Consider the following 12,110-nt stretch of genomic DNA (forward strand, 5'->3'; position numbering starts at 1 on the left):
GCAATGTAACAATGTAAAGTCCCTATCGAAACTTTGTGTTCAGCATTATGCAAAGTCAAGGTCACACTAATTCTCTAGGGTAAAGATACTAGACTAGGAATATAGACAGACATCTTCAGTGAGATCAGTTAAAGGTCAAAAGGCCGGGAGCAACTTGGCCTGGAATGTTTGAGTGTTCCCCAAGGGTATCTCAGCATAACCCATGACTTCACTGTAAACAGCCCTAGCAAACAGACAACAACCCAGCCCACCTTGAGGGCAGGGCAGGTGGTACAAGTCCACACTCTAAGCCCTCAATTCCCAAAAATCCTCTACTGCCTATAAATCCTCTAGACAACACACCACCCCAGGCTCTCTTGTCCCCTCATGGCATGAGCCAGGAGCTCTTCCCTCTCACGTTATTTCTAAATAAAAGCCTCTCCCTGGCTCTCCTACCTTGGATGTTTGTGAAGCTCATTCTTCGACTTCGCAAACAAGAACCCCCGCATCAACAGGATCTATGTCAAACTGTCAGGAGCATCAGTACTTTTACCCGGAGAGGCAGGACACTTGCGGGGAAGGTAACTAAAAATATACGAATCAGGTGATCTTTTCCTTTCTCTTTTCCCATCTCTGGGAACCATTACAAGAGAATGGTTGGCTTTGTCAGTTCCCTCCATGTCTGCCTTTCTATGCTGGTCGTAAAAAATGAATGGTTAGAGTTGCTATTCCTATTGTCCTAATGTGTGCCACCTTTTGTCTTCCGTAAAGGCCTCTGCAGCACTTTAGCCAATGTTGGTGCATACTGATTCCATTGCTTGCCTTTAGGTTTATCCACTCACGGCTAAGTTATAAAGGGATCTAAATCTCTATTTGTCTTTTGTATTCTTCTTTGCCTTTTTTTTTATTAGAATAGATGTTTCTTGGAGTCTAAGACCTCGTGTTCCAATATGTGATACAGAAAGTTTTTCCAATAATAAGTGTTTCAGGGATCCTAAAGTAGTGAACTTTATCCTCTTTTTCCCCAAATTGCTACCTACTTACTATCCTTCTCCTTGAACCTCTCCCTTCTACACATACACTCTGTAACTCTTCCTGAAAATCACAGCTGTGGGTACACACTGATGTGACTTTTTAAAACATTAAACCCACATACTTTGATAACAGAAATATCAGTGGAAAGTTGTGTTAAGGTTATTATCTTTAGCACTTTGACAGTTTAAAGAGACCATAGTGAAACAGTAGAGCTGATGGCCTGCAGCTTGTACATCACAGAGTTGTAGACATCAACCATTAAAGATCATTGGAGGCCCTAGCCAATGAATTGTTATATAGGGCAATTGAGAAATCACTGCCTATGCTTACTTGCCAGACCCCAAAGAGCTCATCTTTCAAACCAAGTTTAAAAGGTGATGGTCCAAAGCACATGTAAAAACAGGATGACTTTTTTTACCCCAAAGCCAGGTAAAAGTGGACACTCAGAGGGTAATCTGATGAAGAGGAAATTGAGTGTTTTTCAATCAGCCTGCCAGGTCCAGTGGGGACACTAGTATTGTCTCACAAACTCCAAAACAGACCAGAGAACTAGAACCTGGCATCTGACTGAGACTGGAAGTTCTTAGGAGGGTGAGGATAAATGCCCCATTGACCTGAAAGGCATGAGGTTCCTTTGCCATCCAGGCTGTTACAGAGCAGGAGTGAGCTCAATAAACAGCCCGCTGTTTTGAGGATACAAGTTCTTGATCCACACTCAGACACCAGCAAACACATTTTTTTCCCAATAAGTATATAAGGCCCCAATTATGAAGATCTTGAATGCTAGTGGATAGCCTTGAATCTGTCCTCAATGCAGTGTCAATAGTGGGTTTTAAGCCAGCATTGTCATGACCAGACCTGCGTTTATTGAAGAGTGACTGGGTAAGAATGTGTCAAATGAGCTGACATAAGGAGAGACTTGAGACAAGCAGGGTGATCAGAAAGAATTCACAGTCTAATAGACTGTAAAGAGACCTAATGGCGGTCAGAGCTAGAGCAGCTGGCAGAGTGGATGGAGAGGCAGTGGCAGTCGTGAGCAGGATGATGAAAGGAGATTAGACAATCACGGCCCCCAGTGGGTGAGTGGAAAGAGTCAATGCTAATCCTGAGGTTAGGAAACATAAAGAAAGAACAGCTTTGGCAAAATATAACAAAACCCATTTTGACAATACTTGACTTTTGAGATGCCAGTAGAATGTGCAGAGAGAGATGTAGAGGCAACTAGAAATGTATGCAAGAGATTTGGAAAGGAGGCCAGAACTGGAAGTAGAGTCCCTGAGTATACGATTCTCAAGGAAGAGTGTACAGTGGCCTGGGCAACATCTGTATTTATAACAAAGGAAACAAGAAGGATGAAAAGGATGCAAAGAAGAGAAGGACAGCGGCTAGGAGAACAGCAGTGCTTCACAGGAACTAAGGAAGAATGAGCTCTTAAATGATTTCTGGGACATATTTCTATGTACAAAATGAAAGTGAACTATAATTATTTTTGCAATTTATTTTTTTAGATGTTCAGAACACTTAAGACCACTGAAAGTAACATCCAGTTCTCCAGGGGGAAACAGAAGATTAAGAATTCCAGGAAAGGCTATTGGATTTGGCACAACATGGTGACCCTTAGAGAGTAATTTTAGTAGCCTGATGATGACAGGAGCCAGACAACAGAACAATAATTGAGTAGGAAGTAGGGGCATGGGATATAGATTTTTTTTTTCTGCCTGAAAAAAATATCTATTAGGTGGTTTGGCAGTGACTTAAAGGGGAGGAGAGCAAGTGATGCTTACAAGGGGCCGAAAACATTTCCTGGTAACAGGAAATATTTATTTACTTGTTTGTTTCCACTAGGCTGGGAAAGCTTGAACAGAGTAGGGGGCACAGGATCACTGGACAGAAGGGACTGTAGATGATATACAGGTCTGGAGTTCAGGAAAGAGATAAATTTAGGAGACAGCAATACTTGGGTGATATTTAAATTCTTGAGAATGAATGAGATCAACGACCAAGAGATCTAGATGATAAAGGAATCTGAAGACTGAACCCCAACCCCTGGGCACTGCGATGTTGAAAAGTAGAAGACAGAGAAGCTCAGAAGGTTTTTAGGAAACACTATAGTTTGGGATGAAAAGTGGAGAATCTTAACTATCCTTGATCTTCCCAAGGCTACACTGGTCAATTTTCCTGCAAAGTCTTCCACATCCCTCCAAGCATGGATTCTTTGTTATTCATGTACCACAGAGTACTTTGTATCTAATTTTTCACAGCACTAAACACATGATATTTTTTCGGCCCCTTTCATAAAACTGTGATCTACTTGAGGGTCTGAATCTATTGGGTTTACCATTGTATCCACAGGATCTGATACAGTGCCTGGTACAAACTAAGTACTCAATAAAACTTTGCTGACTGAATGAATAAAGGGAGAGCCAGCACTTGATTGGATGTGGAGAAATGTGATAAGAGATCAGTCAACTAGAGTAGGACCAACACGGCAGCCTAAAGATTGCCTTTGCCTTCAGGCAGGAACCCTTGTCTCCATGTTTAACCTAAATCTGCTTTGTTTGCTTTGCTTTCAATCTGGATTTCATGACTTTGATGACACTGACTGAGATAGTCCCCTGTCTTACATACACATTGTCTAACTTAAACTATCTCCAATGCCAGCCTCCCTAATCCTTATTACAACTGTTTCTGCCACCATCAAGTCAACCTTTCTACCCCATTACAATTTAGTCTGATATTGCTTCTATCTTCAGCAACCCCTCATCTTATTTTTGACAAATTCAATTAAAATGTGTGAATGCAGTTTCCTGAAATACATAAAATAATTTCACTAAAGGCTTTAAATAAGCTTAAATTAGTTAAAAAAAATATATCTGTTGGGTTAAAAAGCAGGTTTGTATTAATTCTCTTTTTAATTTCAATGAAAGCATTAAAAAATTTATCAGCACTTAAAAATTAATTTTGTTAACTAGAAAAAAATGCTCTTTAATTGTTTTTAAATCAAACTCAATTTTTTTAAAAAGCTAGAAAATTAATTTTGAACTCTATTTTTTGCCTGTCAGTTTTAAAGAGAGTTAGCATACTTGGGAGTATTTCTGCAATGTTCTGAAAATAAAAAATTAAACAGGTTTTAGTGGTTTAAACAGCCCTAGAAATTCTTTACATTCCTTTCAGAAGGTGGAGCTTTGGGTGTGGGCTAAGTTTAATGAGTTCCTTTTATTTAATCATGGTTAAAAAAGATACAACATGAAATTTACCATCTTAACCATATTTAAGTGTCCAAATCAGTAGTGTTATGTATATTAACATTGCTACGAAACAAATTGCCAGAAATTTGTATCTTGTAAATTAGGACTCTATGCCTGTTAAACAAAACAATGGCCCTTTTCCTCCTCCCTGAGCCCTTGGTAAGCGATATTTTACTTTCAGATTCTATGAATTTGATTTATGTGGTATTTGGATACCTCATGTAAGTTGGATCACACAGTACCTGTGTGTGTGTGTGTGTGTGTGTGTGTGTGTGTGTGAGGACTGTATGACTAGGTTGTTTCATTTAACACCTTGAGGTTCATCTATGTTATATCATGTGCCATGTGATAAGATTTCCTCCCTTTTTAAGGCTGAATAATATTCTATGGTATGTGTATACTACCTTTTGTTTACTTAGTTATCAGTTGATGGACAATGGGTTCCTTCTTCCTCTTGTCTATTGTTAATAGCAGTGCTATGAATATGGGTATGCAAATACCTCTTCAATAACTTGCATTCAATTCTTTTGTGTATATACCTAGGGATATATATTCCTAGTTTGCTGGATCATATAACATCTCATGTATATCATCTGCTATCCCATACATATGGAATTGCTGGATCATATGATAATACTATTTTTAATATTTTGAGAAGTTTCCAAGCTATTTTCCATAGTGGTTGTATCATTTTAATCCCATTAACAGTGAACAAGTGTTCCAATTTCTCCACATCCTCACCAACATTTATTTTATCTAGTTTTTGGATAGTAGCCATCCTAATGGCTCTGAGGTGATATCTCATTGCCGTTTTGATTTGCAATTCTCTGATTATTAGTAATGTTGAACATTTTTTCAAATGCTGGTTGCCCTCTATATATCATCTTTGAATAAATAGCTATTAAAGTTTCTGCCCACATTGTAATTGAGTTGATTTTTTGTTGTTGTTGAGTTGTAGGAATTCTATATGTTTTCTAGATATTAACCCTTTATTAAATATGTGATTTGTAAATATTTTCTCCTGTTCTTTAGATTCACCTCTTCACTCTATTGATTGTATCCTTCGATACAAAAAGGATGTAAGTTTGATGTATTTCCCTTTGTCTATTTTTGGTTTTGTTGACAGTACTTCTGGTGTCATATCCAAGAAATCATATCCAATGTCATGAAGCTTTTTCCCAAGGTTTTTTTTTAGGGCTTTTATAGTTTTGGGTCTTATATTTAGGTCTTCAATCCATTTTTAGTTAATTTTTAGATGGGGTCAGATATAGATCTAACTTCAATCTTTTGCTTGTGGAGATCCAGTTTTCCCAGCACCTTCTGTTGCAGTGACTGTCTTTTCCCCATTGAGTGGTCCTGGCAGCCCTTGTCAGAGATCATTTGACCAGATATATGAGGTTTATTTCTAGCTCTCTATTCTGTTCATTGTCCTATTTGTCTTTTTTTTTTAATGTCAGTACAATGCTGTTTTGATTACTGTGTGTGTGTAATTATGTTTGAAATGAAGAGGTATGAAGCTACTGACTTTGTTCTTTTTCAAAATTGTTTTGGGTATTTGGAGTCCCCCAAGAGTCCATATGAATGTTAGGATGATTTTTCTATCTCTTTAAAGAATGTTGTTGGGAATTTTGGTAGAGATTGCATTGAATCTGTAGATTTCTTTAGGTAATATGGACAGCTTAAAAATATTAAGTGTTCCAGTTCATGAATGCTGAGTAGTTTTCCATTTATTTGTGTCATCTTTAATTTCTTTCAGCAATGTTTTGTAGTTTTCAGTGCACAAGTCTTTCACCTTTTTATTTAGGTTTATTTCTAAGTTTTATTCTGTTTAATGTTATTATAAATAGAATTGTTTTCTTCATTTCCTTTTTGGATTGTTTATTTTTACTATATAAAAATGCAACTGATTTTTGTGTGTTGATTTTATATCCTTCAACTTTGCTAAAATAATTTATTAGTTCTAATATTTTTGGGGGGAATCTTTAGGGTTTTCTATGCATAATAAGATCATGTCATCTACAAACAGAGACAATTTTGCTTCTTCCTGTAGAATTTGGATGTGTTTCATTTCTTTTTCTCTCGCTACAACTATCAATATTATGTTGACTAGAAGTGGCAAGAGTGGACATCTTTCCCTTGTTCCCTGATCTTAGGGGAAAAGCCTTCAGTTTTTCATTGAGTATGATATTAGTTGTGGCCTTTTCATGAAAGGCCTTTATTATGTTGAAATAGTTTCCTTCTGTCCCTAGTTGGTTCCTGAGTGATTTCCTCCTAAAGAATAGGAAGAAAGGAGAGGTGAGAGTGCTCACCTTTGGAGATGAGGTCATAAAAGTCCCTGATGCCTTCTGCTTGCTCTCTCTCACTTGCATCGTTTTTCATGGGGGAAGCCAACTGCCACATGTTGAGGCCCTGTGAAGAACCTGTATGGCATGGAACCAGCCCGTGACAAGAAACCAAAGCCACTATGGACTTGCTAGACATTGAATAAGCCATCATAGAAGCAAATCCTTCAGTCCCAGTTAAGCCTTGAGAGGAACACAGTTTCAGCTGATATCTTGAATGCACCCTCTTCAGAGACCCTGAGCCAGGATTATCCAGCTAAAGCCACTTCCAAATTCCTGACCTACAGAAACTATGAGATAACAAATGCTTGTTTTTTTATGCCATTAAATTTTGGGATATATGTTATGCAGCAATAAAGATCAAATACATATGTGAATAAAGAATATGTTTAGCACCTGATATAAATTTTTGGGGGAAAATGGATGTTCAATAAATTCTTATGAATGAATGATATCACATAAGTTCTATCCCTAAAAAGAGTATACATTGATAGAATTGGAACAATTATGGTTATTACTGGATTGATGAAAAACTGATGGATATTTCTAATGGTACCCTTGGATATGTGTCCTGTGGCAAAATTTACTATTAGGTTTCAGAACGTAGAAGAACTTTATTTCTAGTTTTCATAATACTGACATTGAATCCCCAGACAGATATTTTACTTTTGACCTCTTATTATGGCCACAAGATTGAAGATTAGAGCTAAATTTGCATTTCAACTGTAGATTCTGTGAAGTGCCCTGTGATATAAGTCTTTGAGTACTAACTTTATCTCATTAATTATACTAGTTACCTTCAATGTGATTTCATTTGAAACATGCTTTTGCATTGCTTATAATCAAATTCAAATTCTTTTTGCAACAAGGCAAGTAATAAATAACCAAATGAAAACAACTTGAATAAAAATATGGAAAAGATGTTTATAAAAATTGTAGATGATAGAAATCTAGATCTAAAGGAATTAACTATTAGCATATTAGATCTCAATGGGCTGAACTCTGTAAAACAATTAGCAAGAGTAAACATCTTTATTATGTTCAAAAAGAAATTATACATGGAGAGATTAAGGGAAGACTTGACATAAAATGCCTATGTTAAAAAGTAAAGGGGGTGTATTTTGATATGAGATCGTCAGGGGATGTACCCACTGGTAAGTGAACACAGCCTTGGTTCTACTGGTAAAAGTATGGAATTCAGACCTAAAGAGGGAGGAAGCACACTTTCCTGGATCTCTAATCAGGCTTTTCTTTGCCATCATTTCTATTTCTCTGTGCTTCACCTTCAGAGAAATGTAGACTGCAGTGCATGTTGTGACTGAGTGGACAAGCCATTTTGAGAATTAATATTTAACCCAAAGAAGAGATATAGTGCATATGTAATAATCGTTTTAATACTGTAAATTAGAGAGTTTATTTGGAAAGGGATCAAATTTATTTTGTGTTGCTTCAAAGTTTATAAATAGGACCCATGGTCTATGATTATAGAAAGGCATATTTCCATTCAACATATGGAAGAGCTTTATAATAATGAAAGCCCTTCAATGAGCTCCTTACCCCTGATAGTGTTACTGCAAATGCTAGATGAGCCCTTACTGAGGATGCTGAGTGTGAGGCCAGACTAAGAGAGCACAAAGGTCCCTTCAGTCTCTCTGGATTGTTATGTGATGTATATTTGCAGTAGTGCTCCACTCTTCTGTGATAAAGCTCTGTGCAGACTTATGTGAGATTAGCTCGCATCCCACAATGATAAATTATCCCAAAATGACTACATGGTCAGTCATTTGGGGCTTTCATTAAAAATGCAGAATTGTGGAAATACCAGTGTGTGTAATACTAAACTATTTGACTATAAAGGTAATTGGAGGCATTTTTCCTCCTATTCCTGAGACTTAAGTCTTTCTATGCTCTCTCCATTTGTAAATAATGATAAGTTCAATTCATTGATATTTTACATGCAAATAAAGGAAAGTAACAAATGTAGCAGTATGTTTTCCAGAAATGTCTCTTTTGCATTTGTGGAAGTATTTTTTAAAATCATCTGATGTTGTTTGAAAGTTGAAGCTAGTGGACAAAAGCTAAATATTTTGAAAAGGAAAATTTCAATACTTGCTTTTTTTCAGAGAACCTGAAACACAACACTAAAATTTTCATTTAGTGATATCTAGTGATATTTATTTCTCTTCCCCTCTTCCTACTTTGCACTTTCCTTTGCCATTTCCTCCTTTCCTCCTCCTGTTCTTTATCTTCTTCATTGTCTTCTTCTTTCCTTTTGCTGTATATACTGGATTCTGATCGATAACTAGATAGATAACATGGAACAGGAATGAATACTACCTTAAAATTTGAATTTTTGCTGATATAATTTTCCTGCTTCTTCTAATTTCTGAAAAAAGATGCCTTATCAGAAAAATATTACGGAATTTATTATGGAGCAAATTATTTAGTTTATTTACCTTGGGTATGGGCTAGGTTTCAAATAGAAAGACAACTCTTCTCTTTCCTTTTTTTGTCCAAGAAAAAGCCTTGATGGACCTGATATGCTTTTTTATATGTGACCTTTCACAACCCAAATGAGTCTTCATAGCAATGGACATTTATAATAATCTTGTACAGATAAATGTGCACATGTCCATTAGAATAACAGTGAGACAGTAAAACTAGGATATTTAGTGAAGACTTTTAAAGTATTTCCTACAGCTTTGGAGGAATTATGTATTATATATCTGAATATATACATATATCCTCTGTCCCTCCATCCTTCCATCCAGTCATCCATCCATGGGTGGATACTTTTGCAGAATGAACACAAATGTAATATATAAAACTAAAACCTTTAAACTAAAATATGTATAAAACTGAATTCATAATTTTCTTTCACTTAATCTAAAACATCATCACAAGCAGTTGCTTTCTCCAGAGTGGGTGTAGAATTCTTCCGTATTTCATTGAGAAAAAAAATTGAAGCAATATTTTGCACCTTTTGTTGTCATTGAGATGAAAAATGGTGTTGGTGTAAAATGAACAAAGGAAGGAATACCCATATAGGCCAATAAAGGAGGTCCTGTAACATCTCTGATCTTATAAGGTGTATATTTGCTTTGATCTGTTTTAAAAGTTCCTGGCTGCATTCTGCCCTCTGGACAGATCAGAAACAGAAAGACTGTATTTGACTCATAGGTGGAATACTGAATGATTCAGTGGCTCTGCGGGTGGAACAACATGGAGATCCACGGAGCATCCTACAACTAGATTAGTAAAGTAAACATTTCTGGATGGAATTAATGGTGTTGAGAAATAGTAAGACTATTTACAACTCCATTTCTGATTTAGAGAAAGCCCAATAGCTGTTGCTACAGCCAGCCTTCATGTTCTAGGATACAGGGTTTATCCTGGGATCCTCTTCAGAGCATACAAGTTCTCCCACCTCTAGCTCTACAGTCAATCCACCCTCCTCTTCCTGTTTGTTTTCCTACTGTTTCTAAGATTATTTTCTCGGTTTGTCAGCATTTTTCTGCTCCAACCTGTGGAACTGTTGTCTTTTTTTTGCTTGCATGGTGTCCTTGTTTTGGGGTTCTGTTCCATGGGTAGCCCCTGGGTTTAACATAGTATATCAAGGAGTCTTTTCTTCTACTGGTTTTTAGCTTAGTAGACACAGGCATATTAATTCAATCAACAGCTATTTATTGTAATTCAGTCCATACAAGTCCTCCAAAGATGCCAGAAATTCCTTACAAGTCTTCACTAAATTCCTAATTTTACTGTCTCACCGGGTGTGGGGTCTGGGCCACCAGGTTCGTGGCTCTTTGAAGATAAAGAGCATTCCTCTTGATCATGTTCTCTACAAGCTGGTGTCTGAAAAGAGGATGGACCGTTTTGACAAGGGAGAAATAGTGGTAAGTTTGTGTCCTCTGTCTGTGTGTAATGCAGGAAGGGATTTCACGTAAGGCTCTGACTTTTCTCTGTTCATGCTCAGGGCCTAGAACCAGGCCAGAGCATCTCAGCCAGCAAACAACATAACAGAGGACGCAGCACAAATTCTCATACCCTGAAGTAAGTTTATAAGCTTGCACATCAGACCTATTGCAGCTAGCCAACTTATTTTCTTTTGTTCCCAAGTTCTGGAAATTTTTCAGTTCCTCTGGAATAATAATGCTCCCTACATAAATTTTGGTTTAAAAAGATGGTTCTTAGGCAATATTTTGGAAAGTGCTGTTGAAGGAAAAGGGAGAATAGAATATCTTTATTTAGGATTGTGAGTCCCCTATAACCTCTGTGCAACTCCCAGCACCTCAGGCCCTGAATCCTTGTGTTTTGCCAAATGCCTTATATCTCAGGTAGAATGGCATTGTCTCAGAAAGGTGCGCAACTTCCCATATGCCCTTACACGCCCCATGGGCAACGGCTAGCCTGTTCTCATGGCAGGGTTGTAGGATGCATACTTCAGTCTGAGAAAAACAAATTGCTTTTAAACCTCATCCAAACGCATCAGGTTCCAGGTTCAAGGTTCAAGACTATGTAGGCTAGAACCTAAGTGTACTCTCTCTAGGCAAATAAAAGCCTGGAAAATATTTCCAAACTAAGCAGACCCAGATAGATTCTGAGAGAATTTAGCACAAACTGAGGCAGTTACGTGCTGGGCTCAAAGTATGTAGAATCCAGAAAGATGGATATTTTTTAAGAAGAACATTAGTGGGGGGGGGGGGGTGAGCTCTAGGCTGAGAGGCAGTGTGAAACATAATGGAAGAGCAACTCAAACAGGAGGCAGAAAACAAAGGAAACAGGTGAGCCTGTGATCTTCGACCAGCCAGAACAGAAATGCAGCACAATCCTTCCCTCCTCCCAAGCGGTTACTATGAGGATCTGAAGAAACAATTCAAGAGCAATGATAAATCATAATGCAAATCTCAGCTTCCCCTGGGTTTGGTCTCTACTGCCCTTGTATTCAAAAACCACTGTAAACCTCACTATGTCCAGCACCTGACTATGTGTTCGGCACCACAGAGAACACTCCTGTTTGTGTGTACAGTCTACAGAGCAGCCTGAAAGCTTTAGATCTGGAGAGTGGCCAGAGGCCAGGCAGAGGCCTATGGGTGCTAGAATATTCTCCCACTTCCTTGGAGCCTGCAGAGCACTTTATTCAACTTTTTTATTCACCTGAATGGACTGCAGACCTTTTTTTTTTCTGTATTTTTTTTCCTTTATTTAGTGACAGTGGTTCTGAATCTTAATGAAACATTAAATTTTCTCCACATTTTCCTAACCACAAATTTTGGGACAATGAATTCACTTTTGAAAGGTTGACATAAATTTTCTGTGGCTAATTTATGTAATGAGCAATATGTCAGCAGCAAGGCAAGAAGCAAGAACTTCAGTTCTGGCACTAGGATGTCACTCCACTAACACTCAGCTACTTCAGTAAATCAGAACTATTCCAAAGTGGGCAGCTCAGCAGGTTTAGTGGTATGTCTAGAGCAGTGGAATAAATTTGGTTTCCCAGCTCCAG

The sequence above is a fragment of the Manis javanica genome, chromosome 9 (genome assembly GCF_040802235.1).
Source record: "Manis javanica isolate MJ-LG chromosome 9, MJ_LKY, whole genome shotgun sequence".
Classification (NCBI taxonomy): domain Eukaryota; kingdom Metazoa; phylum Chordata; class Mammalia; order Pholidota; family Manidae; genus Manis; species Manis javanica.